Here is a 6,601-nt window from a genome sequence, read left to right as displayed (position 1 = left end):
ACTGTTTGTTTGACTCTGTTTCTCCTCTGCTCCCTCAAACACACTGAAGAAACTGGCTCCTGTCAGTCCCCTAAAGAGAGAGAGACTCTCACAGCTGCCAATGACACTCACTGTTACCTTATTAGACACAACAGAGGAAATCATCAAACACAATCACTGACAAATGACACAGCAGCATTTTTATTTTCTCCATATATATCAATAAAGTGTGAGCGCTGATGAGCGGGACTCCTCCTCCAGTGTGAAGAGACACTTCACTGAGGACAGACTCGTGTCAGTCATATGTCAGCGTGGAGAGAAAGTCACACTAAACTTACAGGAGATTGATAGAGAAACACTGCAGGTTATATTCAGCATCAAAGCCTGTATCTACACACACAACATACAAGACTGATGACTGACTGACTGCTCACTTACTGAAGCTTCATTTCACATACAAAAATAGTTTTTCTGTAAATAAATATTTGATTATGTTTATTTTTGTGCATAATATTAAGTGTATTTTACTATGTTCTAAACAAGAGCACAATAAACAGTGTGTTAATAATATATAACATGAACTGGACTGGTTTGTGTACAACAAACAGAGGCTATTCAGATAATATTTGTAAATAAACATTGGTTTCTGTTCCAAAGTTATTCATTTGGCATCATATTATGCATTTGTAACTGTTATGTGTGTTTAGTGTGTTTGATGCTGTAATGCTTGATTCATCCACCAGATGGCGACAAAGAACTTGTTATTGTGAAGAGGAGCAGACAGGAGTCTTGACCTTGTGGACAAATCGACAGACATTTGGACAGAAATTGATCATTACTCTTTTTACAGCTACTAATCTTTTTTATTATTAAACATAGAGCTTATTTTACTGCACATGTATTTGAGTGATATTTGTATTTTCTTTAGGTTATTATAATTATCATTAACATATTACAATAATCATTATAAAGCTAATTATATATATATATATATATATAGGTGTTGACTCCCTTAGTGGACTTCCTTTTGAAGTGTTTTACCTTCCCCAGGATCAGTGGTTCTTAACCAGGGGGTCAGGGCCCACTATAGAGGGCCTCAGCAAACTTCCATATAGGGGTCTGCAGGATGACTTAAAATATTACAATTAAAATTGTATTATTATTCACAATATAATTGATATTAATAATATTATTAATGTGAAATATTTTTATTAAATGCTTGTTTTTATTTTACATTAGAGAAGTATTATTGCAATGGTAACATATTTATTGATTTGTTTGAATTTATAGTTCAAACTATAATAAAATAAATTGTGAATAATAATCATTATTATTATTGTTGTTGTTGTTATTGCAGTTATATTGAATGCGGGAGAAAATGGGAGGTTTCCTTTTTTTCCTTAGCTGATCACATGCCTGAATCATAATCCATTTTCCACATGTTCATCTATATTGAAGAGTTTGGTTCCAAAACGCGATAAACGCCATTTTTAAAAAAATTGAGTTCCTGCAAAAATCTGTATTGTATAGGGTCGGTATTGAAAAGTCCATTTTAAATTTTACGTAAAATGCGATATCCGCCGTGTTATTGTGTCATGTTTTCTCCCTTTCTTTCCAAACCGCGACAAACGCCAGTCTCCTTTCTCTGCAGAATGCGATAGATCCGCTCTCAACCAATCACAGCGCATCATTCCACGCACTGTAAACAGTAACGGCGGCGCTTTGAATACACCCGGCATCCTAGTTTTCCTGATCTACTTTGTACTTTTTGATCAACAAACAAACAAAAAAAGCATTGATGAACCTGTGGTGGTTTCTGCGTAGGGAAGAAACGTAAGCCATCGAAATCTAATCATTTACGTGAGGAGATTAAGAAGATGAGGCACGCGGGAGCCCAACATTATGAAGCTGCAGACTCGGAGCCTGCATCTACAGTCCCGCACCCAGAGTCCCGCATTCTCAGACCCCTCGTTTTTCGAGACAGCGCCTCCTACTGTTTCGAAGATCGTATAACACCCTTAAATGCCATTGAAAACAATAGGATGCAATATTACTGTCTCGTTTTATTTAAAGTGATCCAAATAAATATTTGCGTTCCCTGCTTTAATGCATGTGCCAGAAAAACTTATTGTGTTCTCTGACTAACAAATTACCCAGTAGTTATTTTTTGAGCATGGGTGTAATTGAAAGAAAATTACTAATGGAAGGGATACAATTACAGATTGAACTATCTTCTGAAAAATATTGTGATATTATATTGCTACAATGTTTTTTTTATTCAAATTCCAATTTTCTTTCAGTTCAAATGGTCTAATTAACATTATACCATGCTAACATTACAAAACCTGTTTTTTGATATTTTAAATGCAAAGCAAAACTCAAATAAGAGTAGACAAAACACCAATAATAAACAATTCTGTACTTTATTTAACGATCACCTAAACATCATCTTGCTGTAAACAGGACAAAGCAAAAAAAAAAGGAAGAAAGAATTGTGTTAGTGACTTTACTTTTCATCTTCAATTGCATTAAAAAAAACTCCTCATTTATAAGTCGCTTTGGATAAAAGCGTCTGCTAAATGAATAAATGTAAAATGTAATGTAAATGCATAAGCTAAAATAATTACTTTCTGGTAGGCGAATGTTTCTTCTTTTTTCATTCTTTTTGCAATCGCTCTGTCAAATTCCTCGACTTCACTAAAATAAAAGATGAATGCCATTGTCAAAAATATTGTGTAATATATATATATATATATATTTTTTTTTTTTTTTTTTTTTTTTGCAAATGCAAATTACAAGCATACCAAGGGTGATAAGTAGGGCCACAGAGGAACACCTCCTCAGCCTCCTGCCAGAATAATGCCTGCATCTCACATAGGCCATGAATGATGGCCTGTCCATATAAATAAATAAATTAATATATAAAACATTTCAGTCAATACAAATTAAAAGAAGGAACCCAAACAAAAGGCCAAATGACACATTCTAGCTCACATGTTAATATAGACTGGTTAATATATAGTGAAGGCATAGTAAATTTGATTATTAGGCAATTGTATGAGTTGTAAATGGCTGGCAACAACTTCATATCACAGTTAAATTAATATTGATAAATTTTAATACTTACGTTTTATAAGAACTAATTTAAGTAGGCCTAGTCTACATAAATTATATAAAGTAAAATAATTACTCCGGCATTACTTAATTCAATTTATAGTTTTTGGAGAAAAGGTCCGGTAATTAAAAAAAGGTCAAAAGGTAAATCTGATTAAATAATTAATGATGACATTCTTTGATATTAACACACTTAATGTATTTAATTGGTCTACTTTAATGTAAACTAATTTTAATACAATTTTTACAATGGCTTGTCTACAAAAAGTCCAAGGTTAAAGGCTAACAGCTATCAAAATATTTTTTTATATTTTGATATTTTTTAAAAAAAGGCGAAAAAACATACATTAACGGCTCAAATTTTGTTACAAACTATCTTTACAAATATTAAATGGACTATTCATATGTTGGTGTATCGATGAGATATAAAGTAGTTTGATTAAAAAAGAAATCGAATGAGTATGATTCGCTAAATAAAATTGACGATAGGCCTACTCGCGTTTCGGCTTAAGTTCTTCAAATGTTTATCCGATTGATAGGAGGCGCTGTCTCGAAAAACGAGGGGTCTGAGAATGCGGGACTCTGGGTGCGGGACTGTAGATGCGAGTCTCATACTACTCCGCGGGAGGAAGAGAAATGCCGACTGTTGCTTGTTCTCACACGACAGCATCAAACTTCTGTCACGCTGACACGTTGACCCCAGGGGATCTTTTAAAAAACTTTCAATTGTTTTACTCAAAGTCAACGAAATCCGAGCACGACATTTTACAGATGATCGCCGTCAAAAAAGTTCAGGAGGTATTTCCTAGCCATGGCTGATTGAATGTATCTTTAGTGCCTGTATTATAAGATATTGACCGAGTTCAGAGGCTGTCATATGTGGATCAACTTACTTTGTTGTGTATTTTCAACAGTTTCAATATGAAAAATAACTTTCATATTGATTCAATGGATTAATTGCATTTTGGAAAAAAAAGTGTCATGAATTTATTGCATTTTGGGGGAAAGATTACCCGTTTTTATAATAAATCTTTGAAAATCAAAATCTGGATTTGAATTTTTAATGTTATTATAACCTACAGATGCTATGTGAAAGTTTGAAACAGAAAATAGTGGTTTTCATCTTGCCACTTTCTTGGTAAAGAAAACACATTTTTACTCAAATTAATCAAAATGGATTTATCGCGTTTTGGAACCAAACTCTATGATCTTAAATAAGATGAAGGTGCAGTGAATTGTTAAATACTGGGTTGTTCTGTTAAATAGTGATGTTCTGAACTGGTAAGAGGTTCAATCACAGTCCTGTTGCATCATCATTTTTTGCCAATTGAGCAAAGTACATAATTTCTCACAAGCCTCTGAAAGATTGTCCAATAATATCACTTTGAATTACAAATAATACAGCAAAATGAATTACAAAGAATATGGCAAATAAAAAGAAAAAGCACACAGATGAAGTTAATAAGAAACAACATGAAAGCAAATTATATTCTATTTCAGTTTAAATGTAGAAAATCAGCTAAATGTAATTGATCTGGTACATTTCAAAACTAAGTGCAACATAAAATATTGATGTATTGCAACTAAAACTTAATAATATGCAGCAATTAAAATCATATTCATATATGATCATATATATACCCAAATAATCATATTCTGTTGTTAAAAAAACAAAACAATAAATATGAATGTATTAATCAATTTATGTTTATAACACATTGACATAACACAATGAGCTCATTAATGTTTTAAATTCATTAGAATATTTAGTTATGGAGATTAAACAGGACTTATTCAGTGAGAGATAAAGCAGGACACAATAACTTATCAAACAGGTCTGTCACATCTTCACTCACTTTATTACTCCCTCTGATACAAAAGTGTCAATCATTATTTTCAAAAACAAAAACTCACACTGTGCTTTAAAGTACACTATTATATATAATATATCAATTAATAATGATTAATTGTTAAGTTATTTTAAATAACACTAATTTGAAAAGAAAAATACTTTATCAGGCTACATCCAAAAAAAATAAAATAAATTTAAACGCTCACCTTTATTATTGGATAACATTCGTATGATGACGACATCATCATGGGTTTCTGATATGTCATCTGCAACAAAATATTACAAAATAAAATGCATCTATTTATGTAAATGTTGGATTTTGAAAATTAAACATATTTAATGAAATCACATCAAATACACATGCATTTTCAAATAATATTAATAATTACAGAAATAAATCTATAGCACGATGTGTTGGGCTTTTAATGTGTCATTATAATAATCAGGCGTTATTTCTTATACCGCAGATTTTGATAATTAAATTAATAAATAATATATGCAACATCATGTATGCAAAAATAAAATGCAGATACATACATTATATTTCAGTCCTCTAACCTGACAGAAACTTATCAGCATCATCATACCCAGAATGCTGTTATTCAGGAAGGACACTTCCTGTTCTGGAGGGACGGCAGAACCATAGAAACATGTTCACAAAACAGCCAAAATGTATCAAGTCTGAGAGGAACATGATCTAAATCACTCACAGCAACATCACTGACCAGCTTCAGGACAACATTCACAACAAAAAGACCATCATAATCTAACCCTCAGGTCGTTGTCGTTCTATAGACAAGTAATCTTTGAAACACAAACTAAGATATTTTTAGTGAAATTATCTTTGCAATGTTTTTGTCCCTCTATTGAAAGTCCAAGTCAACAAAATTTAAAAGATCCAAAAATGTTAAGAAGTCATCATAAAATTAATCCATATGATTTGAGAAAGTCTTTTAAATAGATTGAATTTAGCTTTTAATTTTTATCTAAACACACATAAAGGTTTAAAGGTTTACAAGAGGTCGCAAAGCTCACTTTCGTTTGATGTTTTTTTATCCATCCATCCATCCATCTTCTACCGCTTATCCGGGACCGGGTCGCGGGGGCAGCAGTCTAAGCAGGGATGCCCAGACTTCCCTCTCCCTAGACACTTCCTCCAGCTCTTCCGGGGGGACACCGAGGCGTTCCCAGGCCAGCCGGGAGACATAGTCTCTCCAGCGTGTCCTAGGTCTTCCCCGGGGTCTCCTCCCGGTGGGATATGCCCGGAACACCTTCCCGGGAAGGCGTCCAGGAGGCATCCGGAAAAGATGCCCGAGCCACCTCAACTGACCCCTCTCGATGTGGAGGAGCAGCGGCTCTACTCTGAGCTCCTCCCGAGTGACCGAGCTTCTCACCCTATCTCTAAGGGATCGCCCAGCCACCCTACGGAGAAAGCTCATTTCGGCCGCTTGTATCCGGGATCTTGTCCTTTCGGTCATGACCCACAGCTCATGACCATAGGTGAGAGTAGGAACGTAGATTGACCGGTAAATCGAGAGCTTCGCCTTGCGGCTCAGCTCCTTCTTCACCACGACAGACTGGTACAGGGACCGCATTACTGCAGAAGCTGCACCGATCCGCCTGTCAATCTCCCGTTCCATCCTTCCCTCACTCGTG

Source organism: Abramis brama, assembly GCF_963993115.1.
Source record: "Abramis brama genome assembly, chromosome: 4".
Classification (NCBI taxonomy): domain Eukaryota; kingdom Metazoa; phylum Chordata; class Actinopteri; order Cypriniformes; family Leuciscidae; genus Abramis; species Abramis brama.
Note: the sequence above shows the minus strand (reverse complement) of the source record.